The sequence below is a fragment of the Narcine bancroftii genome, chromosome 1, assembly GCF_036971445.1.
Source record: "Narcine bancroftii isolate sNarBan1 chromosome 1, sNarBan1.hap1, whole genome shotgun sequence".
In the NCBI taxonomy this organism is placed as follows: Eukaryota; Metazoa; Chordata; class Chondrichthyes; order Torpediniformes; family Narcinidae; genus Narcine; species Narcine bancroftii.
The window spans coordinates 109965778-109992823 of record NC_091469.1 but is presented as its reverse complement, the minus strand read 5'-3'; the positions used below and the strand labels follow the sequence as shown (position 1 = coordinate 109992823).

At 40.9% G+C, this 27046-nt stretch overlaps 1 long non-coding RNA gene across 1 annotated transcript in view; it reads right to left on the bottom strand.

Moving 5' to 3' along the window:
* Positions 1–662: 662 nt before the first annotated feature.
* Positions 663–27046, bottom strand: part of LOC138742389 (uncharacterized) — a 47718-nt gene continuing 21334 nt past the window's right edge. The window contains exon 4 of the long non-coding RNA XR_011344143.1: positions 663–925. This is a non-coding gene — a long non-coding RNA (uncharacterized lncRNA). The remainder of the gene's footprint in view (positions 926–27046) is intronic.

The window sequence follows — 27046 nt, the reverse complement described above, 5'->3', positions numbered from 1 at the left end:
CGAAGTCCACCTCCACAATGAGCAGCCGGATGTCCCTGGGCAGCCTCTCCAGGAATATTTGCTGGAACACCGGGCAGGAGGTTTGGCCATTGCAGAGAGCAATCATGTTGCTCTTGAGGGCGGAAGGGGCCCTGTCCCCCAAGTCATCGATATGCAGCAGATGCACAGCGCGCTTGCGCTTTAAGAGGCCGAGAGTGCCAGTTAGTAGCTCTTTGATGGCCACATACCTTGTTCTGGGGGCAGCTGGAGGAAATCGGTAATCCAGGCTGCCATGTCCTGGTTGAGGGGGCTAGTGGCTGGTGGTGAGAATGTCCTCGAGGTAGATGAATCCAAAGTGCAGATTGTGGTCCACTGCATCCCTCAACCTCGTGATAGTAACGCATGTCATCCTCGGAGATCTTTCGAATGATGAACTCCTCCTTGGCTTGCTGAAACTACACCCGTGATTGGACAGTCCAGAAGCCGGGCAGCTTCAATGCTATGGTGTTGATCTCGGGTTGTTGCTCCATCGTCAGGTCCAAAACGCCATTTGGACTGGTCAGGGTCACTACTACTACTACTACAGCCAGGTTATAGCTCACAGGTGTAGCTCCTGGTCTGTAACTCGAAACTTGCAGAGGAAAGAAGACACCCACATCAGCAGAGTGTATTCGACATGGTGTTTATTCAGGGGCAGCTCTGCCTTTTATAGTGAGCTCGGCCAAATCACCACCAAGGTGTGGCTGGAGCAGACCGGCCACTGATTGGTTGGTTCCAGCATCCGGGCCTTGATGGGGTCCCCTGGGATCCAGCGGTGGTGATTGGCCAGTGTCACCATTCCACCAGTGGCCTATGGAAAGGGGCATCAGAGCCCTTGCGAGGTCTTGCCGGTCACCATGTTCGACGGCCATTTCCGGCATTGGCTCGAGGTGTGGGCTGCAGGCACCTACGATAAAATAAATAATGTTGGTGGTCCTAACCTCCTGCAAGGTACTAAAACAAGAATTTATCTTTGTGTTAAAAAAAATTAGCAGCAAGATTACCACAAGGATCATTGTTGGAGGAGACTTGTTCAGGGAGCAGAAATTAAGGGAGAAAATAAGACACATCTAGCATAATTTCAGCTGCAGAAACCCATGGAATAACATTGTGCATTGTTTCCTGTGACCCTTGAGCCAACTATGTGAAAAGTCAGGAAAGATGTAAGATAAATTCACTCACATCACAGCAGAATGTAAGGCCCCTATTGTATAGACAAGCAGACCTTTACTTGGAAAGCTACTAGTCCTGAGAACAGAACATTTGATAAACAGGGACATGGAGACACAGCAACAAAGCAGTTAAACAGAAAAATCTGTAGTAGGCAGGGTCAAGTGCAATACAGAAGTGCGTTGCAGGAATTCAGCAGGTCATGAGTAAATGGAAACTACCATTTCAGACCTGAGCCTTTCATCAGCGCGAAAACCAGCCCACCGAGATCACATCAACAAGCAATGAGTCATCAAGGGAGCGGTCATCATTGAAGTGGGCTGAGCCAGAGTGGTGAGGCTTGGGGTCAATGGGCTTCAGCGAGAACAGGTTAGAGGTGAGGAATAGTAGGAGTTGAAGGAGCGAAAAGGATTCAGCAGGTAGGCACAGGTAAGGGCAGGTTTTATATATCATATGTTTAGTTCCTCTAGCCATAAACAGTGGAGATGGCAGCCAAGGCAGGGCAATGCTCCTCTTGAAAAATCTGGGTCGTCAGGGAAGCCAACAGTGTCCCTGATGACTTCATCTGAGAGAAGTGCATCCAGCTGCAGCTCCTGACAAGCTGAGTCAAGGAACTGGAGCTGGAGTTGGATGATCTCTGGATCATTCGGGAGACAGAGGATAGACAGGAGTTACAGGGACATCATTACACCTAGGAGGCAAGAGGAAGGTAGATAGATGAGACTCAGGAGAGGTAAATGGAACAGACAGGCAGTGCAGGACACCCCTGAGGCTCTCTCCCTCAAAAACAAATAAAATATACCATTTTGGATACTGTTGGGAGGGATGACCAACCAGGCTCAAGCCACGATGATCAGGTCTCCGTGATGGCACAGAGTCTGGTCCTGTGGCTAAGAAAGGAAGCGGGGGGGGGGGGGGACGGGGGAGAGGTGAGCTGTTGTGATAGGGAATTCCATAGTTAGGGGAACAGATAAGAGGTTGTGTGGAAGTATGCCATGTTGTATGTTACCACCCTGGTGTTAGCGTCTGCGATATCTCAGATCAAGTTCACAGCATTCTCAGGAGGGAGGGTGAGCAACCAGATGTTGTGGTCCATATAGGGACCAATGACATGGGTAGGAAAGGTGAGGAGATCCTTCAAGGAGAGTTCAGGGAGTTAGGTGCTAGGTTGAAGGATAGGACCTCCAGGGCTGTGATCTCATGATTGCTACCTGTGACACATGCTAGTGAGGTTAGAAATAGGAGGATAATGCAGCTTAACATGTGGCTAAAGACATGGAGCAGGAGGGAGGACTTCAGGTTTCTGGATCATTGGGCTTCCCCAGGGAAGGTGAGACCTTTTCCGACAGGATGGATTGCATCTGAACTGGAGGAGGACTAATAGCCTTGAGGAAAGACTTGCTCATTCTGCTCTGATAGGTTTAAACTAGATTTTCATGGGGAGGGGAATCAGAATACCAGAGCAGATAGAGGAGTGGAGGAGGGAAAAGGTAATTTTAAAATTGCATGCTTTGTTAGAAATCAATAGATTCAACGTGGTGGAAGTATTCTCAGGTGCATCTATTTCAATGCAAGGAGTATTGTAGGAAAGGCAGACGAGCTAAGAGCATAGATTGGCATGCAGAATTATGACATTCTGGCCATTAGTGAAACTTGGTTACAGGAGGGGCAGGACTGGCAGATCAATGTTCCAGGCTTCCATTGCTTTGGATGTGATAGAATGGCAGGGGATGTGGTGAAAGGGGGAGTGGCAAAGCTCACCAGGGAAAATATCACAGCTAGGTCAGACTAATGGGCTCATCTACTCAGGCTATATAGGTGGAACTGAGGAATGAAAAAGGTATGACCACACTCATAGGGTTAGATTGTTGACTGCCCAGTAGTCAATGAGAATTGGAGGAGCAAATCTGCAGAGAGAGAGAGAGAGAGAGAGAGAGAGAGAGAGAGAGAGAGAGAGAGAGGGGAGAGGAAGAGGGAGAGGGAGAGGGAGAGAGAGAGAGAGAGAGAGGGAGAGAGAGAGAGAGCAAACAGTTGCACAAAACATAAGGTTGTGAATATAGGAGATTTCAATTTTCCACATACTGACTTCGACTTCCAAATTGTAAAAGGGCTGGATGGCTTGGAGTTTACTAAGTGTTCAGCAAAGTTTTCTAAATCAATACATAGAGATACCAACTAGAGAGAATGCAATACTGGATTTCCTATTAGAGAACAAGATGAGACAAGTTACAGAATTATGTGTAGGGGAACATTTTGAGTCCTGTGATCATAATGCCATTGGTTTCAAGTTAATGATGGAGGAGAATATGTCTGGGCCTCAGGCTGATGAAGAAATGCTCATTTTGAGGAAGTGAGAAAGGGGGTCTAGAATGCATAAATTGGGATAAGTTGCTTTCAGGCAAGGACGTGTAAGGTAAATGGAGAACCTTCAAATGTAAAATTTTGAGAGTACAGAGTTTATATTTTCTTGTCAGGATTAGGCAAGGTTAGCAGGCATAGGGAAACTTGGATTTTGAGGGATATTGGTGATCTGATTCAGAAGAGAAAGGTGTATAACAGATATAGGCAACATGGAGCAAATGAAATACTTGAGTATATAAAATGCTAGAAAAACCTGAAGAAAGAAATGACGAAGGGAAAAAATGACAGAGGTTGCTTTGACAATGTGAACATACAGGTATATTAAGAGCAAAAGTATAGTATGGGACAAAATTGGTCCCCTTGAAGACCAGAGTGGTCGGTTTTGTCTGGAACCATAAGAGATGGGAAAATCTTAAATAAGTTTATTTTTCCCCATCAATATTCACCCAGGAAACAAGCACAGATCGTTGTAAGTACCTTTAGTTCAACTCCAGTCATTTAAACCTTCTGATACAGAATATGCTTCTCAATTTTTAAATAAAAACTTGTAGTTTTCAAAATATAATGAGAGCAGGAAAGACAAAATAAAATAGTAATTTCCTTTTAAAAATTAATGTTAAAATGTAAATGAGAATCTTTGTTTATACAATGCTGAAAATTTGAATGCAATCATGAAAAACCAAGAGAATGATCCATTCCAGCTTCGTGTCAAATTGGGAAATTGGATTTAATTTATTTTAGATTTTGGAGTATGTGTTTCTTTTGGAGACTAAAACCTAAAGTCCAGTAATTTAGTACTTCCAAACTCAGTAAACTGGAAAGTTTTCCTGCCTGCTTGAATGCCGGCAGGGGTTGTGTGGTTAGAGGATGAAATAATTGCTCTAATGTTGTCAGGGTTTTGGCTAGGTCCCACTGAATAAATGACAAAGCATACACTGGAAGAAGACATACACCTGGTAGCACCGAGTCCCTGATGATTCCAGCTCTTGCCAAAATTCATGTCAAGTCATGGCTCAAAAAAACAAATGAGTGTAGCTCAAAAGGCTGAGGGGGAGCATGGGGGCTTCATTTGATCTTCCATTATTTTCAGCTTCATTAACAGCTAAGAATATTCATGAACGGTACAATGACAATTTTTATTTACTTTTATTACATAAAATCAACGTTCACAGCTTCTGAAAAACATAAACATTAAGCTACTTAAGGAAACATAAAGGAAGTTGACTATAAGACTCAAACAAAAAGATTCATTTTAAGGAACACCTTAACAGAGGACCCAACAGACTAATGGCATCATTAAAAAAAGCACATCAGTGCCTTTACTATCTCAGGAGTTTGGGGAGGCTTGGTATGAGATTGGAACCCCCGAAAAATTTCTATAGAGTGCTCACTGACTGCGTCACGATCTGGTATGGGGACATCAGTACCACTGTGTGTAAAGCCCTGCAAAAAGTAGTGGACATAGCCCAGGACATCACAGGCAAAACCCTCCCCACCATCGAGAACATCTACAGGGAACACTACCATCAGAGAGCGGCAGCCATCATCACGGATCCACACCACCCAGCACTCGTTCTGTTCTCGCTGCTACCATCAGAAAAAAGGTAGAGGTGCCACAAGACTCACACCACCAGGTTCAGGAACAGCTGCTATCCATCCCGCCCCCTCCCCCACCCCCCAACACCATCAGTCTCCTCCACAACAAACTCAATCAGAGACTCATTTAAGGACACTTTCTTTTGCACTTTTATCAATTTTTTTCTCTCTCTCTCTGTTTTGCAGACATTTTGTTTACATTTGTAGTTTTTTTTTGCACTACCAATATGTGGTTAATCTGCCTCATCTGCAAGACAACGAATCTCAGGTTGTATGTGGTGTCATGTATGTACTCTGACAATAAATCTGATATCTATTTATTGACAAGAAAAATGTAGAGATTAAGGAAAGGAGTTCCAGAGTCTATTAAACTGGCAGTGAAAAGCAGTGCTGGTATCTGGTGGAGTATTTAAAATCAAAGGCACACAGGAAGCCGAAAATGGAGGAACTCCGAGGACTGTCAGATTGGAAGAATTTGTAAAGAGTGAAAGATCATCAAGGAGATTAAAAATAAAATAAATCAATATAATTTGTTGAATTGTTTCAAATATCAGTGGGAGGATTGGAGAACAGAATTTGGTGCAGCATAGGTCCCAGGCAGTAAGAATTTGGATGACCTCAGGATTTCAGAAGGAAGAATTGGAAAGGTCAGTTGAGAGTGCAATAGGGTAGTCAAGTTCAGAGGTAAGAGAGCCCGGATGAAATTTTCACCAGCAGATCAGGAGCAGATACTGTGGATGTCACAGAAACGAAATCAGCAACTCGAAAGAAAGAGCTGATGTGTATTCTAAATCTAAAATCTAAAAATGATAGGCTCATACCTAAGCAAATAGAGTTCCATACATTCTAAAGCACAACTCTGGATTAGGTATGATGGGAAAGAGATGAAATCAGGTGATGAAGAATGGATATTATGATAAGGAACCTTATTTCCTCAGGGCAACATTAGCCAATATCAGAAGACATCTATTTAAATTGAGTGAAAGAATATTTGCACAGAGAGTGGTGGGGATCTGGAATGTTGGTACAATAAAGATATTTTAAAACTGTCAATTAGGGAACAGTTAGATTGTTGTGGAGTAGATTGATACAGGTCAGCCCAATGTCATGGGCAGAAGGGCCTGTACTGTGCTGGAATGTTCGATGACATGAGGCATAGGAGACTAGTCTTTCAATATTTATTCAGAGAGGGTTTCTGGTTATCTGCTGCAGATTGTCCGACAAGTAGTCTGACAATTTAGAGACAGTGCAGAGGTGAAGTGAGACCATTATTAAAAAGGGAAATTTCATCTGTATGGAACCGTATTTGCTGAGGTATGAGCATATCATTTTTAGATTGTAGATTTGCAACATGACCTCTTAACTCTTGAACTCAATCCCATAGGCCTTTTTAACTCTCCTATCAACCTGAGAGGCAACCTTAAGAGATGTATGGATTTGAAACCCAAGGTCCCTCTGTTCTTCTGCACTCTTAAGTAACCAACCATTAACCCTGTACTCAGCCTTTTGGTTTGATCTTCCAAAATGCATCACCTCACACTAATCCAGATTGAATGGCATCTGTCACTTTTCTGCCCAACTCTGTAACCTTCTAACACTATCCACAAGTCATCCAACTTTCATATCATTCACAAATGCACTGACCCATCCTTCCACTTCTTTATGAATAAATAGTTTGGTGGCCAAATTTGCAGATGATATGAAGGTAGGTGGAGGAGCATATACTGTTGAATAAACAGGAAGTCAGCAGAAGGTCTTAGATCAAGAGAATGGGCAGAGAAGAGGCAAAAGTGGACTATATTTTTTTAAATGGGAGAAAATTTAAAATATTCTGATGCAAAGGAACCTGGGAGTCCTCATGCAGGATAGTCTGAAGGCAAACTTGGTGGTGAAGAAGCCAAATGCAATGCTTGCATTCATTTCAAGGGGAATAGAATACAAGAACAGAGATGTGATGTTGAGGATTTATAAGGTGAGACCACACTTGAAACTCTGGATTAGGTTGCTTGGGCTCCTCATTTGAGAAAAGATGTTCAGAGGAAGTTCACAAGGATGATTCCGGGAGTGAAAAGTTATCATATGAGCAACATTTGAAAGCTCTTGTGCTGTACTCAATGGAATTTAAAAGAATGAGGGAGGATTTCATTGAAACACTTTGAATGTTGAAAGGCATGGAGAGATTAGATGTAGAAAGGTTGTTTCCCAAGGTTGTAGATTCTAGGACAAGAGGGAACAACTTCAGCATTGAAGAGCTTCTGTTTAGAGCAGAGATGCGGAGGAATTTCTTCAGCCAGAGAGTGGTAAATCTGTGAAATTTGTTGCCACAGGCATTTATGGAGGCCAGGTCACTGAGTGTATTTAAGGCAGCGATTAATGATTAGCCAGGACATCAAAAATTATGGGGAAAAGGCCAGGCAGTGGGGCTGAAGTGGAGAATTAGATCAGCTCTTGATTAAAAGTTCTGCCAGACTCGATGGACTGGGAAATATTCACTCTGCTACTGATCAAGTTAAAGGAGATCAGTATTGATAGTTTATGAAAAACCTGTCTCCATCTTCTCTAACGAGGAAGACTGTGCCATTCACAGCGTACATTCAGGTTTGAGCCACTTTTCTCTTTTCCCAGAAATTCTGCCAACTGTGCTTATCAGTTCTACTCTAGGAACATAATTTAATCCTCATTCTCTGCAGTCCAAACACAGACAAAATGCTCATCGAATTCAAAGGTGAAATTTTGAGAGTAGAGTTTGTATGTTCCTCTCAGGATCACAAGCAGGGTTAGAAGGCATAAGGAACCTTGGTTTTCAAGAGATATTGGGGATCTAGTTCAGAAGAAAGGAGAGGTGTATAACAGGTATAGGCAATATGGAGCAAATGAGATACTTGAGAGGTATAAAAAATTCAAGAAAATCCTCAAGAAAGATGTCAGGAGGCTAAAAGGGGACATGAGGTTGCTTTGGCAGCCAGTGTGAAGAAAAATCCTAAGGGTTTCCACAAGTATATTAAGGGACAAAATTGGTTCGCTTGAAGATCAGAGTGGTCGGCTTTGTATGGAGCCAAAAGAGATGGGAAAAGTCTCAATTTTTTTCATCAATATTCACTTAGGAAAAGGGCACAGATTCTTGAAAGCAAGCAGTAAGATCATGGAACCTACACAGATTAAAGAAGAGGGAGTGCTTTCTGTCTTAAAGCAAATAAGTTTGGATAAATTCCCAAGGCCTGACAAGATATTCCCTCAGACCTTGAGGGACAATAGTGTAGAAATTGCAGAGACTCTTGCATAAATATTTAATATGTCCTTATCTATGGGTGTATCATAGAAGATTGGAGGGTAGCTCATGTTGTTGTGTTGTTTAAAAAAGCCTCCAAAAGTAATCATGGAAATTACAGGCCAGTGAGCCTGACATCAGTAGTAGCTAAATTATTAGAAGTTGCTCTAAAAGAATTGATATACAATTATTTTGGATAGCCATAGACTGATTAGGGGTAGTCAACATGGCTTTGTCATTGTTTGGTCATGTTTACTGAATGTTGTAGAGTTTTTTTTTTAAGAGGAGGTTACCAGGAAAGTTGATAAAGGAAAGGCTGTGGATGTGGTCTACATGGACTTTAGTAAGGCCTTTGAAAAGGTACCACATAGGAGATTTGACAGGAAGGTTTAGATGCTGGATAGTCATGGTGAAGTGGTGAACTTGATTTGACAATGGCTGGATGGGAGAAGCCAAACAGTAGTGGTGGATGATTGCTTCTCAGACTGGAGGCCTGTGACTAGTGGTGTACCTCACGGATTGGTGCTGGACCATTGTTGTTTGTCATCAATATCAATGATCTGGATGATAATGTGGTCAATTGAATCAGCAAGTTTGTAGATGACATTAAGATTGGGGGTGCTGTGGACAGCAAAGGAAGTTTTCAAAGCTTGCAAAAGGGTCTGGACCAGCTGAAAAAATTAGCTGAAAATTGGCAGATGGAATTTTAATGCAGACAAGTGTGAGGTGGTGCATTTTGAAAGGATAAACCAAGGAAGAACATATACAGTAAATGGTAGGGCATCGAGGAGTGCAGTAGAGCAGAGGGATCTGGGAATACAGATAAATAATTCCCTGCAAGTGGCATCACAGGTGGATAGGGTTGTAAAGAAAGCTTTTGGCATATTGGCCTTCATAAATCAAAGTTTGAGTACAGGAGTTGGGATGATAAGTTAAAGTTCTTTATGGCATTGTTGAGGCCAAATTTTTAGTATTGTGTGCAGTTTTGGTCACCTAACTACAGGAAAGATATTAATAAGATAGAAAGAGTGCAGAGAAGATTTACTAGGACTTCAGCCTGGACTTCAGGAACTGAGTTGCAGGGAAAGGTTAAACAGGTTAGGACTTTATTCCCTGGAGCATAGAGGTATTTAAAATAATGAGGGAGATAGACAGAGTAAATGCAGAAAGGTTTTTTTTTCCACTGAGGGTAGGTGAAATACAAACCAGAGAACATGGTTTAAGAGTGAAAGGGAAACGTTTATGGAGAACGTGAGGGGGGACTTCTTCACTCAGAGAGTAGTGGGGATGTACAATGAGCTTCCAGCTGAAGTGGTGAATGCAGGTTCAATTTTAACATTTAAGAGGAATTTGGACAGGTACATGAATGGGAGAAGTATGGAGGGCCATGGAACTGGTGCAGGTCAGTGAGACTAGACAAAAAGAAATGGTTTGGCACAGACTAGAAGATCTGAAGAGACCTGTTTCGGTGCAGTAATGCTCTATGGTTCAATGTCTTCAATTAGCTGCAAGCAATAAAATAGCTCATATTTTGTATTACAAAAATAATCATCAATGATCTTACCTGAAATTTGGTGTGGCTCATTTGTTACGAACCCAAAGGACCCCAAAATCCAGCAGCAATAGAAATTCACCAAGCCAAGTAGTTATTTAAACAAAAGTTGTTTTAATTAACTTTAAACACAAAAACAGAATCAAACTTGAACTTATCTCTATACTTAGCTAATCCAAATTAATCCTTTTCTAATTCTAAGTGCATGTGTATGTAATGTTTGTGTAAATTTAAGAAAAGCTATTTGGTTCATGGTTCAATCTCACTTCTCCTTCTTCCAAGTTCTCTGGTTCTAGACAATTCTTATACTGTGCACAGAATTTAACATGCATAAAGTTCACCAGGCTTTGGTGCTCGAAAGGTAAACATTTACCACTCAGAAAGGTTCTTGTATGGTTTGCAGAGAGAGATTTGCTGTTCCAGGATTTCCACAACTGAGATACCACCATTAGTCACCTCAATGTCTCGCGGATGAAATTTGAACCATCAGGGTTCTCCAGATGATAATCTCTTTCTTTCAGGCTACCACAGAGTTCCTTTCTGTTCCGCTTATTCCAAGGGAAAGATCAGACAGATAGCACTTTCAGCCATCCACTGATCTGGAGCTTTCTGTTTCAACAAGCTTCGTGGCTTGCACTGTTCAGCTGCTTTCAGTGTCACACATACTAACTGAGAGAGCTTTGCCTCTTCTCCCTCTCTTTCTCCAACTGAGACTGCCAGGAAGCCCATGGGACTCTCTCACTTGCAAAAAAAAACCCCACCTTCTTCAGCAAACAACAGGAGTTATCCTTCTGCTCCCATCTGTTGTCTAAGATAAACAAAACCCAGGTTTGACCTTTCTGTGAGCATTCTGTAGTTATTCAACCAGCCAACCTTTCTCCAATTCAAGACAATGGTCTGTTCATTTCATGACATCATTTCAATTAGCACCTACTTGTGAAATATGCATAACATTCTCCATAGATCCTGCAATGTTAATGAAAATGAATTATTCAGTACTTCAAATAAGATCTATTTTAAAATGTGTGTATGTGTGTATGTATGTAACCCCCTAATCTTATCAAATTCCTCCCAATATTTATCAATTACACATTGTACCTGGTTCAATGGGCCAGGCAGCAATATGGCTGAGGCAGTTTAAAACCTACAAAGATGGAATGCATGGCTATGTCATCATGCTGTGGCAGAATCAGTTTGTGAAAAGGGATATGCTAAATTCAATCATGTCTTTTCAGATACCTGTTATCATTGATTATCCATGAGTCTCTAATATTCACAATATTGGCTTAAATAGGCCATATCCAGTCTTTCAATATGTGAATAATTAGAAACTGTTGAGTTAAATATACAGTAAAATAGTGTTTCAGCTCTCCAAACCAACAAAGCGCTCATATATTGGAATCCCACTGACATTGATTTTTTGATCGTAAATTAATATAGCACATTACCCTTTATCAGAAGTTCCGTTAACTAAAATGATCCATTTATCAAACTTTTTGTGGTGCCAAAATTATGTTACAAGTTGAAAAATATGATCACGTTCATGTCATCTACCTTCCCCCGAAATGTGGCTTCCTTAATTCAGCCATGTGACCAAGGTATCCTTACATCACTGAAGAAAATGATTATAAAAACACTTTTTATAACAGCATGCTGTTAGCAGTGAACAGAGGCTTGGGTGTGGTATGTTTCCAAGAGGAGTTTACCATGAAGGATGGCATTTAATGCTGTTGCCATTGCTTGGAACAAAGTGACTAAAGACACAGTTGTACATGCCTGGCACAATCTCTGGCCTGCAACTAACATATATAAGTTGAGTCATGAAACCCTAAACATTTTCTCATAAAAAGGTGGGGAGGGGTCGATTTATACACTGGATATACTTTTGAGATCATAAATTCAACCAAAAGAAAAAACCAGACTGATGTCAATTCGATTTACAGCTTGGGATGTTTTACAAATGGGAGGTTTTAAAAAAATTTGGCTTGTTCCTGGGAGGTCTGGACAGCCTGAAATATGGGGGTTGATTTATACACCAGATATAACATAACCATATAACCATATAACCATTTACAGCATGGAAACAAGCCATGTCGGCCCTTCAAGTCCGTACTGGTACACTTGAACAACTCCACTAGCTCCTCTGCAAACTCCTGAGGAAATAGAGGCTTTCTTCATGATGCCATTCATGTGATCTAATTTTCCACACTCCTCTCCCATACAAGAGTGTGTCAAAATGAAAAGTTCATGTAGACCATATAAACCTTTAAAATGAGGCTAAAAGAGTGGGGGTCAACCTATCTGCTGGTGGACTTAAACGCCAAAATATATGGTATGTTCAGAGATGACGATAAAGAAGATGGTCATTTTGAAAGACTATATGTGTCAGTTTAGGAAAAAAAAGTTGTGTGACCTTACATATGGAAAAGATTTAGGTTCAGAGTCTGTCAGTAAGCTGGAAAAAGAGGATACTGAAGAAGTTTTTAATATTGATAATGAGGGTACAGTTGTCATTCACTGTCAGCTGGTGAAATAGCTGAAATTGTTCTGCAACAAGGTGAGCACGATAATGACGACTTGGTTAACACTGCAGAAACCTAAAGGCCTAGAGATGACATGGAAAAAATGTGTGATGGACCTATTGAAGGACCTATTGAGCAGCATGCATTCATAACAGAACAAGAAATCACGTCAGTTTATAAAATCAAAGAGAGATGAAAAAAAATCATTGGTAATGAGGCAGATGACAATGGAGGAAACATTTGAGAAATCCATCGTGGAGAATTTCCAGTGTTGTATTTTGTGAGCAGAGATCAAGTTGTTTTTTTTTTTGTATGCATTAAACATTATTTAATGCTCAAAAACCCTGCCGTTGTTTTTTTGTTGTTGTTTGACTGCTGGTACAGGTATTCTGCTGATGCGACTGGGCTGCTTAAAGGCATTGTTCTGTTAACTGAACAAAAACCCAATAACCGAAAACCACCAGGTCCCAAGGCATTTGGATGTGGGGAAGCATATTGCAGCACGGAAATAGGCTTTTCATTCATTTAAGAGGTCTTGAAGTTTGTATTTTCCCATCTAAAATGTAACCCCACTGCATGAAATTTTTTCCAAAGTATTCTCCATAATTAAAATTACATCAAGCGGCTGACATGGATACCAGTCAAGGGAGGAGTGAAGAACTGAAAATGCTGTTTGGTTAGAACTGAAGGGAAGCAGGGTGGGTGAAATGAAATAGGAAGCAGCATGTGCATCTTTAATAATGTGAGGAATTTTATCTTTAACATAAGAATCTCATGTTGTGGAAGTCAGCCTGCACCTCTGAAATGAAATCTGACTGTGTGGTGGTACACCATCGGCCTACTGAAGGGGCAGCCTCTGTACCTGCAGGAGTGTACCGCCGGCCTACTGCAGGGGGCAACCTCTGTACCTGCAGGAGTGTAAGGGGACAGGACAATACCTGGCCAGCTGAATGGATCATGGATCAAGCCCCACCCGGTCAGGTGTCTATCACCCTCCGGGATATAAGCCTGCGCCGGCCTCCTGAGGCCTCACACAGAGTTGCTGCAGCCACAGCCAGCCTGGCTCTGTGGAAGTCTTTGTGGATTAAAGCCTGTTGTACAGGCTTGTGTGTGTCTGATTCTGTCTAACAGCGCACCACAGACTGAAAATCAACACACAGCAAAAATCTCTTCAAAGCCTACAGATATTATTAACCCTTTATAAATTTGTATATGGGAAGTGAGGATGACTAATCAGGAGATGTCTGAAGTAGACACTCAGATCTCACTTCAAAAATACAGAGGTGTGCTTCTATATTTATACATTTTCAAATGGGTAAGGGGAAAAGTGACCCTCACTCTTAATATTCTCTATATAAAAAATAGTTTTGCCGCTCCGATGCCTGGCATTTTGGTGTTTGTCTTTCACAAGCAAAATAGAAAATTAATAATGATTATGCAAGCCATCTTCTTATCTGTCCTTATAAAACACATTGAGTACCATATTTCACAACATGTTACAAGGTCGTATTTGCAGCAGTCTGTGTTCAGCCATCTTATGACACTAAAGGTTTGTCAGCCATCTTGTCTCTCTTTTAAATGTTAAAATCCAAAGCTTTAGCATTGAGATATAAACTATACTTCCACACAATGGGGAGCAATGCAGACACAAAAGAATGCTTTAATCTGTCACTAGTGATGTCAGCAAGTAGACAATTGAGATAGAAACTATAGTAAGAGAAGAAGGACCTCATCAGCCACCATAAGCTGTGCCTTGTTATCAGCTTGTGGCTCTCTAGGGATTTTCATGCAATGAAAAAGCCTGACTGTAAAGGCAGAGATTCTCTGCACTTACATCCGGAGACTTACCTCTATGAATGCAGTGTGGCCAGCTCCAAGGCGCTGACTGCAATCTCTCTTGGAGAAGGGTAATTGACAGAGTACTGCGCTCCACCACCTCACATGAAAGTACAGGTGCTGCAAGCGGCTGGTTAGGGGCAAGCTGATGACATCACGATGACGCTCTCAGTCAGCAACCCATCTCCACCCTTTCTCCCATCCACTCATCTCTCTCCCTGCATGACCCCATCAGGGAAGGGGGCCGGCAGGAGCCGTCAGATTGTGGGAGGTGCGGAGAGAGTTATCAGGTCATGGGGTGGGGGCGGGAGCTATCAAATAAGGGACCATCAGGGCAGAGATGGCTGGCGGCAGATGTCAGATCAGGGGCAGACGGCGGGACCAGTCAGGTCAGGGGCCATCAAGACAGAGATGGCTGGTGGAGGCTGTCAGGGGGAGGGCCATCAGGGCAGGGGTGGCCAGCAAGGGCCGTCAGGTTGGGAGGCACCAGTGGGAGCTATCAGGGCAGGGGCCATCAGTGGCAGCCGGTGTGGGCTGTAATAGCCCCATTGGCTGCTCTGGCCACTCACTGAGCCACTTTGGCCTTTGAGATTGCTCATCAGTGGCTCAAAACGTGGCAGAGGGAAGACTGTCTTCCCTCCCCATAATCCCCCATGCAGCTGGAACCACTCTGAATAGTTCTAGCTGCATGGGGGATTATGGGGAGGGAAGATGGCCATCCCTCTTGCTGCATATTTATGATGGGTGGGGCTACAGCACCAGTTTCCCCTTCTCTATCAGCTCCAGAGGGCACAACGAGGCGCCGCTCAACATGAATGTGACACAGGAGCAGCTTTTGGAGCTGCTCCATGAAAGGTAAGTTTATGTTTTCCCTCTTCACTTACAGCCGGTCTCAAGGCAGAGGCTTGATATGAAAGGGCATTATGAGATTCAGCTGGTAGCTCCAATAGCAGAGAAAAAGGCAAGGATTTTCTTGTCACATTTGTTATATGAAGATTAAAATAACCTCTCAACCTTAACCTTGAATTAATGAGTCTCAAAATGGGGTCATTTTCGCTCCATGAATGCTGCCTGACCCGTTAACTCTTTATCAGTTCAGCTGGAGATATATTAGTACAGAATTAAACATTCAGGTCAATTGTGATTACAAAATCCCTGGTCAAGATTTCAGTATGACCAGTAATAATTCCATTTCTGGCCCATTTTAAACATAGGGGAATACCTGACCCACACATTTATCTAACAACAATGAGTTTATTGTGTTACGAACTAACAACCCTTTTATTTATTTTTTTTGTTTGGGACTGAAAGGACAATGTTAATTCAAAATAATAGTTTTTTTTTAATTAAACTATTAATAACATAAAATTTCTTACTTATCTCTAAACTTAACTCTAAATTTAACCCCACTATGCACAAATGTAAACTATGTTTGTGTAATTAAAGTCTCCCTCTGAAAAGTCAATTTTTAAAACTTCAGCATCATTTTAGTCCTGCTTGAAGGTCTTAAATTCTCAGTTCAGATATAATTATAAAGTGCTTATCAAAAATCATAACTTCAGGCCTCTTTATTAACAATTAATTTGATAAGATATCTTGAGAGATTCTTTAAATAGAAGTGACCATTTTTGGAGCCACCAATATACCTCCTATGAAAAGGAGCATACAATTCCTGTCTTCCCAAGATCAAATCTTTTTTACAGAAGATTTTGGAATCTGTTTTCCATCCATCTTTTTAAAGAGACTGCAAATGTGGCTATTTTCTTCCATGATGAATTCACAAACCAAGACAAGAGTTAAACAAAGTGACCATACAAAAATGGACCCAGTAGAATTCTGTCCTCTTTTCCAAAGAGACAATGAAGTGGTCTTCCTTTTTTCAAAAGCCTTTTATTCTGGATTCCCCTTTGCCCAGGAGTAACACACAACATCTATTCTGGTTACTGTAATTCAATCCTGTTTTTCACAAGGTTCTAAACCCTGTGTGTCACAGGGTTTTGACTTCTGTACTCTCCAAACTGAACTGATCTAAAAATGTCTGAATTCAATAATATATTTCTCCAAATCATGTGACAGTTACATCATCAATGAGGTCAATCCTAATTCTTGGCAACCACATAACTATTTACTGGAATCTTTAATAGCTGTTAGCAATAGTTTTTTGTATATCATGTGATCTTCATACCTCTGCCTAGTAATCTCCACAAGATTACCTCACTTCTGTTTCACAGGCTTAAGTATATCACTCACATGGCTCTGAGTTTAATTTTGCATGTTCGAGGCCTTACGTAGTTTAATTTAAAAAGAGATGGCTTCCTTCAGTAGTTCTTATTGAGTACTTAGATACTTCAGTTTTTAATAACGAAACAACTTCATTAATCTTGAATAATTAAGAACCACCTCAGATCTATTAGCTCTGTCTTTCCAAGATGCTGCAATTCCAAAAATGAACTCTCTTCTCTGAGTACAATGGTTCTCTGTAAATGTGCTGTGACCAGTGTGTGACCCTATGTCAGCTCATAACTAACATATTAAGAATACATATACAATATTTTAACTCTATAATTTACTTTCCTAATAAATTTTTTGTAAGAATATAACTTGACCTTAACCTAAATATTACTATTAACATAGACCCATTACAATTCTCATACACATTATTCTTATGTGCTGCAGGTGAACAGGTACTTCATGGAAAAGCCTATAATAGTGTGATTAAATTAAAAATAGACAACAAACACATAAGATAGGTAGTTAATTTAAAAAATAGCGGGGCATGAAGTTGCAGCATCTACTTCAGCTTTAATGACCAAAAGAACGTCTCACACTAATCACCTACTCTCATATTTATGAAACAATATGCATGATTTTATTTACTTATTTATTTATATATTTATTTATATGAACACATGTCCAGAATAAGCATTGTATGTCTGTATGGGTGTTGTGTCTGGCTGTGTGTCTGCGTGCTTTTTACTGAGGATCAGCGAACGCTGTTTCATTAGGTCGCACTTGTGCAATCAGATGACAATAATTTGACTTGAATTGACTTGACTTTAATAAATATTTACTTGGCATAATGCAAGAGAAAAAGAAGTACAGTGATGCAGTCATAGAACATACAGTATACCAGCTCTTCAGCCCATGATGTTGTGCTGACCTATAAAAAGCTCCTTCCCAACCTCACACCCCAAACCCTCTATTTTTATCAGTCTTTTTGAGATGTGAAAATCCAAGCAAAATTCATAGCACAACACTAATTCAGTAGTTCTGAAGGGTCATAAATCTGACATGTTAACTCAGGTTCTCTGCTCTGACGTTGCTTGACCTGCTGAGTTTTTTCCACGATTTCTATTTTTAATGACACAGTTTGCATTCCATTGCTGTGCATGTGTTAACGGTTCTTTCACAAGAGTTCAATTAAAGGCCTGCAGATCGTGCTTTATTATGTGCACGTGAACTGTACATGGCAGAATTTTGTCACTTTGTAAAATGGTAAATTATTAAAGTTATCCTTTGGTTATTCAATTTATATAATGTCTGCAGTGAAACCATCTTAAGTGTCAGCTGATATTTCTGAAATGAGCAAAACAAAAGCAGAGATCTTCAGGTAACATCATTTAGTTTGTAACAACAAGCCACCAGGCATGTTAAAAACCTACATCTGCATACCTTTTCAAAGACTTGGCCCTTTTGCCCTGTGCAATTATGCTGCTATTTCACATTTTAACTTTCAGTCTCATCGTCGTAGACATGTAATGAAGATAGGAGCTAATGCATTGTAGGGTGAGAAGATGGATGAATAAAGCTTATCCATCAGACTTTCAGAAGGCTTTACTTACATTGATTGTGACTAATAATTCTACGTGAATCCACCTTCATATAGAATACCTTAAGCTACTGAACACTTCGTGGCTTGAGATATAACAAAAGATTTAAAAATTAGAGCTTGAAAATTAAAATGAAGTTTGAACTGGAGTCCTTAATTTCTAATTATCTGTATTCCTTCATATTTCAATTTAAGCCAGCTTTCAGGCCAACATAGGACTCAGGATTCTTCTGTTCCTTATCTCTGCCTCATTAGCTGTGCAAAGTTCGAGGGAATGGCTGTTGAGTATTATAAGGAATTATTTCAAAGTGCCACTCTTATTTTGCATGAAATATCAGCATGGATAAAATAACTGCAAGCTTTAGAAAAAGTATCATTCATTCTGCTTGGAAAAATGTCTAACAAGGCATCTGCATGAATTTATAAACAGGGAATAGAAACAGTCCTCACATCTATAAACTAACGTGTGAAGAGTGATTAAAGGACAGAATTATATCAAGATAAAAAAGTGCTGCAGAAAATATATTTATTTGGATGTCAAAAATTTTGTCAAGTACTCAGAGGATTTTTGTGTTAAATGGAGAGTTATAAAATGGGTAGATGAGCTTTCGTACTTGTATCTGTGGCACAATAGACACAACCGCACCCTCCACCATTCTTCTACAAAATTGCTATAGCTCCTCAGCCAGATTTACAAAGATGAAGCACAAACTCTTCTCGCCTCCTATTTATCACCTGCAGCCTGATGTTTCATTAGAAGGATCATCCATGCTAACGTATCTCAGCTTTCACTGTAAAAGCTCAAAAATTAGGTTTCTCTCCAATGAGAGAGACAGCTGCTTCATTTGATATATTATTTTTCCAGAAATTGCTATTGAAATAGCCTTTTGCCCATTCTCACAAATGGATGAAATGATTTCCTGCTGCAATCTTGATTATGTTACTAAAAGAGCAAATTACCTGTCATCATCACATAGCAATTTTACTGGGTGTGTTAAAATTGGCTGCCATGCTTCTTACATTACAACTGTGATTACACTTCAAAAGGATACAACTTGTTGAAAAGAACACGGGGTCTCCAAGGGCTAGGACACGGGGTCTCCAAGGGCTAGAACACGGGGTCTCCAAGGGCTAGGACAGGCAAGTCTCTCTTCTTCTTTCTTCACACGATCAATATTTTCCTCACCATGTTCCTACTCCATTGATTTTTATTTTCATATTTCCGTTTACTCCCTATTGATTTTTATATGGTCCCAGATTAGGTTTCCAGATCAATTGCCACTTCCATAATTCTACTGTCAGGCCTCCAAGGCACTCTATTCTAACACCTTAGCACAACCTGTTTTTTCTCACTTAGGAATGTTTATTGATTTAATGATTTTCATATTAGTTTAAATATATATCTACACGGCATTTCAATTTGCAGGCTATTAAAACATATTTAATTCCAATGAATGTAACCAGATAATTTTACCATTTTTATATTTTTGGTTATCGTTTTCATTATTTAATTCATATTGATTCGTCAGTTGAATATTCTGGTCATTCAGTGAATATGATTTTTTTTCATCTACAGCTTTGTCTGGTTAAGAACTGTTCTTATTTTCTTTTATCATGTTGTGTTCCTCATGCAGCCACAATATTAACATTTTCAAGGATGTGAAGCAATTTACATAATATTCAATCAGCTCTTCAATTGGAATGAAAAATGGACATCTGGGGAGACTTCTGCTGTTGTTCATGGATAATAGATGAGAGAAAATAAAATTGAGCTGTAGCCACTGTTGGATTGCAGGAAATGTGGCATGCCATTGTCATGTTGGCCCCTCTCCCCGGTACTCCTAGCTTCTCTTAGTCTTCCTAGAAAACAGAGACCTTGGTGTATTTCTTGACCATCCAATAAGAAACGCAAAGGATGCTGGGCTTCGGAGATATTCCACAAGAGGGATCTGAAGTTAATGTTCACTGACTTGTTGAATCTGGTCCTGCATAATATTCCAAATATTCCAATATTCCAGTATAATTTATTCCAATATTCCAGTATAATTTATGGGGCAAATATTCCAGTAGTGCACTTCCAAATAATTTTATCTTGTGTCAAATTCACTTTTGCTTCGCCAATTATAATATGCCCAGAAATCAAATAGCACATTCAGAAACAATACATTATTTGGAAAAGCTTTTCATAAAACAATGCACGACTTTCTATACGTTCAGGATTCTATTTCAAACCTTTGGCTCAACAGAACAGACAGTATGATTTCATTACTGAATTATTGATGGATAAACATTTTTCTGAGTTACCTATAAAAATGAATGGTTTTGAATTCTGCTGCACTCTACATATTTACCTTGAATGTTATGTTAGCTACGTGAGCATTGTGAGTAAATTTTAACTGAAATCTGACTGTTAAACTTGATGACCGCATGTTAGCAGTATTAAAACTTCATCCCAGATAATATCCACGGGTTAAGGCACACATTCGAAGGGAGATCACCAGTGATGGCAATAGTTTTGATGTCACTTACACAGCCATCATTTTCACATTCCAGGCTAATGATAATCGAAAAGATGCATCTTCTATGTACAGTTAATCTATTAAAATGGATCCAGGCCAAAAAGTGTGTTCTCCCAGATTATCTGAACATATCCAATCTGAAACAAGTTGACTAAATATCCAACAGTCTTGATGACTCAACCATTCAATTTCATGCCCAGCAGCACCTATTTTTTAGGGATAAAACACAGGATTCTATTGACACTGTGGTTAAGTGAAAAAAAACACACAAATGCTGGAGAAATTTAACAGGTCAAACAGTACCTTTATGTAGCAGAGGTAATGATACATCACAAACGTTTCAGGCTTGAGCCTTGATGAAGGGCCAAAGCACCTATTTTTAGATAAGGCAAGGCCAGAATCTGTTGGTCATCTTGAAAAGGTGGTGCTAAGATGCCTTCATGAACCATTTCAATCCTTTTAGACCAGTATGCAAGTAGTGCAGTTGAGGAAGAAGCTCCAGAACTGAGAACCAACCAAAGTTCCCTTTGGCTCTCCTTCAGTGTGGTGCAGTCATGCACCTTCTGCCTTTGTCCTTCTGGCTGATCAAAATCATGGGCTTGTGAGATGTAATTGGAGCAGACATGGTGAAGATCTGCAGTACATCTGTTAGGCAATTTATAATGGAGCTACAGTGTACCATTTGTTGAGGGAATGAATGATTGGTATGAAGAATAGAGATACCAGTCAATTTAAAATTAGGTTACATTGTATCAGTCAAGTGAGAACATTCTGGAAAAGTTCAGCAAATCACACAACATCCATTGGAAGTAAAAAGCAACCAATATTTTGGCCTGGGCACTTTGTCAGGACCCTTCATAAAAGTTGTGTATTTCATTCAATCCTAGCATCTGTAGACTTTTGTTTAACTCCTCATAATCAAGTGGACTGCTTCATCTGGATGATGTCAAACTTCTTGAAAGTTGTTGGAATTATCCAGTCAGAGAGTATTCAATCATACATCTAAACTATACTTTGGCAAAGGTAAGAAGGCCTCACATGTCAAGAGGTGAGTCACTTATCACAGGATACCCCAATTTTTATCTGCTTTTGGAGCTGATCCAATTAAGTTTGTGGCCATTGGTGATTCCCACGATGCTGATACACTGGGTGGGGTGGGTTGGGGGGAGGCGGGAGATGAGTGATGATAATGCCACTCACTATCAAGTTAATGGTTGAAAATTGGCATTGTCAGCTACTTTTTTGGTAGCTCTCTGCTCCTGTTTGAGAGTTGCTTCACTTTTACTGCAGTTATGGGTCAAAAATGCAGCCCAGAGTTATAGATATAACAGGTCTTTAATCTAACTCATAGGGATATAAATCTTCCCAACTCAAAACCTTTTTTCTCTCTCTTCTTTTTGAACTGTATTTTTCACTTGTGGTGTCTTGTGTATTAATTATAGCTAATGTTTTGACAGTGTGTTTTATGTACCTGGAAGTTGCAGCAAGGAACTTTCATTCCATTTGAACATTGTACTTATGTATATGATATTAAACTCTTCAGGCATTCATTCATATACATAGGGTTTGAAATCTTTTTTTCAGGTACAAAGACCAAAGCAGGCAATCAAATAAAAATTCAATATTACATTGCATAATTTATTCAACATTTTGCTTGAGATCAAATGGCTACATAGATGCACATATCAACTAACAAGACCATCTTTAAATTTTCAAGTATCTTTGTGGAAATATTATTCTTAAAACTTGTGAGAGCATATAAAACAACATTTATATTAGCCACAAGAGAAATGGCCCTTTTGGTGTACAAACAGCCTTCAAATATTGATCGATAAAAACATAATGACCATGACTATATTTTATCTACTGAGTGATAAAGTAGCCATCTCAGCTTCCCTCGCTCTCATTCCACGGTTGGATATACAGGACCCCTTTAACTCTATCACCATGGTGCAACATATCTTGGCATTTTGAGATGTCTAATGGATAGTTCCATTAGTATGGATCCCTTTCAGGATACTTATGCCCAGGGTTTTGCTTTTGTCCAATTAACATAGCCCTTTTGTGTATACATTTGAGTTTTTTGAGGAGGTAACATAAAAGTGGATGAAGGTAGGGTGGTTGATGTGGTCTATTTGGATTTTAGTCAGGATTTTGATAAGGTTCCACATATAAGGTTCATTCATTAGGATTAATAGAGAGATAGTGACATGGGTTCAGAGATGGCTGGAAGATAGACAGCAGAGAGTCATGGTGGACAACTGTCTGTCAGGTTGGAAGCAAGTGACAAGCGGGGTGCCTCAGGGATTGGTGCTGGGTCCCTTGTTGTTTATCATTTTTGGAGGAGGGGGTGGTTAACTGGGTAAGCAAATATGCGGATGATACGAAAATAGGGGGAATGGTGGATAGTGAGGAAGGTTTTCTTGGATTACAGAAGGATTTGGTTTGTTTGGAAGAGTGGGCTGAAAGATGGCAGATGGAATTTAATGTGGATAAGTGCGAGGTGCTGCATTTCAGAAAAAAATAACCAAATTAGGACATATTCAGTTAAGGGGAGGGCATTGAGGTACGCAGAGGAATAGAGAGACCTGGGGGTTATGGTACAAATTGAAAGTGGATTCCCATGTAGACAGAGTGGTTAAGAAGGCATATGGTATGCTGGCCTTCGTAAATCATAGTATAGAATACAGGAGCTGGGAAGTGATGATGCAGCTGTTTAAGGCATTGGTGAGGCCAGGTTTGGAATACTGTGTTCAGTTCTGATCTCCACATTATAGAAAGGATATAGATAAGGTAGAGAGAAGATTTACAAGGATTTTGCCTGGCTTACAGAATCTAGAGTATGGAGAAAGATTAAGGAGTCTGGGACTTTATTCATTGAAACATAGACGGCAGAGAGGGGATTTAATAGAGGTATTGATAGAGGTATTTAAAATTATGAATGGAATAGATAGACTTGATGTAAATAGACTCTTTGCCTGAGGGCAGGGAAGGTTGGAACAAGAGGTTATGAGTTAAGGGTAAGGGGGCACAACTTTAGGAGAAATGGTCGAGGATGCTTTTTCACTCAGAGAGAGGTGGCAGAATGGAATGATCTTCCAGAAGAGATAATTGCGGCAGGGTCCCTTCTATCATTTAAAAGAAGATTGGATGTGTAAATGGATGTGAGGGGGTTAGAGGGTTATGGGCGGAGAGTGGAAGGGGGAGCTAGTGGAGTTGTTCAAGTGAACCAGCGCGGACTTGAAGAGCCGACATGGCCTGTTTCTGCACTGTAAATGGTTATATATGGTTATATATGTGATGTTATCAGTAATGGCATTAGCTCTGATAAAAACCTGTGTTGGATGCAGGTCAATTTCCTGTGTTTTCTACAGCACGTCTGCCATTTTGTGAGCCAGTTCACTTGGTGGTAAGTGGGTAGCCACATGACCCTCCACAGAACTGGCAATCCCGCTGCAACAATCAAGGTCAGTATATTTTATTGTTTTGGTGGCCTTCCTCACCACTGGCATGTCTGAATCATGACTGGTCCATCCAGATCCAGATGGGCATGTTTAAGGTGGTCAATTGCAAAAGCTTCCTCTTTACCTCCGATGTCCAAAATGTACATCAAACCATTGCATTTTAGTACCTCACTGGAATGGTGCTTAGAGTGCATCTTTCTGTATGAAACTGTACTTGCTGTCTTGCAGTTCTGGGGTTATATAGGACCTGGGCACTAAAGAACCAAGCTTCTTGTGGAGCTTGCTTTGGACCACTACAGGCATCTCCTCCCATCCTTGTGAGTCTGATACATATTATCCTGGAACCATCAGGGGCACACCATAGACCAGCTCTGCTAATGAAGCACCTGTATTGTCTTTAGGTGACATTCGTATGCCCAAGAGCACTCAAGGCAATTCATAAAAGCAGTTAGGTCCCTGCAGACATGCCATAAGAGCCAATTTCAAAAGCCTGTGGAACCTTTCTACTAGTTCATTGGATTGTGAGTGGTACGCATTTGTGTGGTGCAACTTGGCTCCAAGCAGGTTGGCCATTGCTGACCACTGGCATGATGTCAATTAGGCACCCTTGTCAGATGTGATGTGTCCTGCAGACTGAAACAAGCTATGCAGGCGGAAATTAGGGCCTTGGCGCAGGTGTCAGTCGTCATGCCTGCCAGTGGAACTGCCCCTGGCCACCATGTAGGCTGATCCACTGTAGTGAGAAGAAAGTGAGAATCACGTAACATTGGCAGGGTGCCTACAATGTCCACGTATGCATGGTTAAACCTCCGATATTTCGGCTCAAAATATTATAGTGAGGCCTTGGTGTGTTGCTGGACTTTGGATATCTGATAACTATTGCATGTCTTCACGCATTTGCTGACCTGTTTTCGAAGAATATACCACACAAATCTGTTGGCTAGCATAAGGATAGTCATTCTGATTAATGGATGTGCCAACCCATGTACACCGTCAAATACCTGCCGCCTCCAGGCCACCAGAACGATTGGGCGAGAACAACCTATAGATACGTCACACAGGAGTTTGCGCTCCCCTGGGCCAACCAGAATTTTTTCCAGCTGCAGATTCGAGTCTTCAATTCCATAAGATGGAATTTCTTCATCTGCCTTTTGCACTTTCGCGAGTGCAACATAGTCCACCCCTTGAGCTAAGGTCTCCATGACTGGGCAAAACAGCACATCTGCCACTACGAGCCCTACTTGAGACGTGTTCGATGGCCGACGTGAACTCAGAAATATATAATAAATATCTCTGTTGATGAGCTGACCATGGATACTGTACCTTAATGAAAGCAAATGTAAGCAGCTTGTGATCCATAAAAGCTGTGAAATGACTGCCTTCTTAAAATTACCTTAAATGTCTAATAGTTAATTTTGATTGAAAGCACTGTACTTGAGTTCTGGTGGTCAGAGGTGCCTGCTAAAGAAAACCAATGGTTTCCAATGCCCATCAATATTCTGCTCAAGCCTACTGTCAAACTGGACTCATCCACTATCAGGGGTGTTAGGGACCAGCAATGCAGCATTAGCCAGTGCTTCCTTGGCATTCTCGAATGCTGCCGATGATTCTTTGTCCCAAGGGTTATCCCTTGCATGACACCAGGGCAAAGAGGAGGCGCATGATATGAGGCCTTTAACTGTGCTGGGCTTAGTGAATGTCCTGATTGCCTTGACATTTGCCGGTAGTGGCTTTACTCCGTGTTTGTCAGTTCTATGGCCCAGAAAGCTGATGGTTGCTAACCTTAATTGACACTTAGCCATGTTTATGGACAGCCTAAACTCATTAAAATAATTGAAAAGCTTGAGCAGGTGGGACTATTGTTTCTGACGACCGCGGGTATTGGTAAGTATGTCATTTAGGGTATATGAAGGTAAAGTCGAGATCACGTCCCACTCTGTCCATTAAACGTTGGAAGGTTTGAGCAGCACTCTTGAGCCCAAAAGGCATCCTTCTGAATTGAAAAAGGCCAAAGGGTGTAATAATAGCTTTTTTAGGAATGTCAATCAGGTGGACCAGGATCTGATGATAACCACGGACCACGTCCACCTTGGAAAAGATGTGAGCTCCCTGCAGGTTGGACGCAAAGTCCTGTAAATGCGGTAGTGGGTAGTGATCCAGTACAGTAACTTCATTCAACCTGGCATTAATCACCGCAGGGTATCCATCATCTTGCAGCCTTAGGTACCACGTGGAGCAGGGAGGCCTAGAAGCTTTTGGACTGTTGTACAATACCCATGTCCTCTATCCTTTCAAACTCCTCTTTGGCCAAACAAAGTTTATCTGGAGGGAGTCAATGAGCTTTGGCATGCAGTGGTTGCCCTTTGGTTGGTATGAGATGCTACACCCCATGTTTCTGCATCACTGAGGTGAATTGTGGTACAATTATTGCAGGGAATTCCACCAACAACCTGGTGAATTCATTCTCCTAAAGAGTAAAGTAGTCTAAATGTGGGTCTGGCAGCTTGGCATCAACTAGGGTGAAGGTCTGGAAAGTGTTGGTATGAACGAGTCTTCATCCCTTTAGATCAACCAGCAGGCCGTGTGCTCTGTGAAAATCAGCTCTCTGTAGCTGTTGTGCAACTGTAACCAATGTGACTGTCCATGTGAACTTTGTATCTCCAAACTGAAGCAGGATCCTACACTTGCCAAATGTCTGGAAACTACTGCAGTTTGCAGCTTCCAGTGATGGCCCAGGTTTTCTGTTACATGTGTCACACCCCAAAGAGGGAAGCACACTGATCTCAGTCCCTGTATCCACCAAGAAACACCTGCTGGAATGTCAATTACAGACAAAAAAAAGACTGTCCTGATGACCAGCTGCCGCAGCCATTAGCGACAGCTGGCCCTGGTATTTTTCCTGAAATGCACA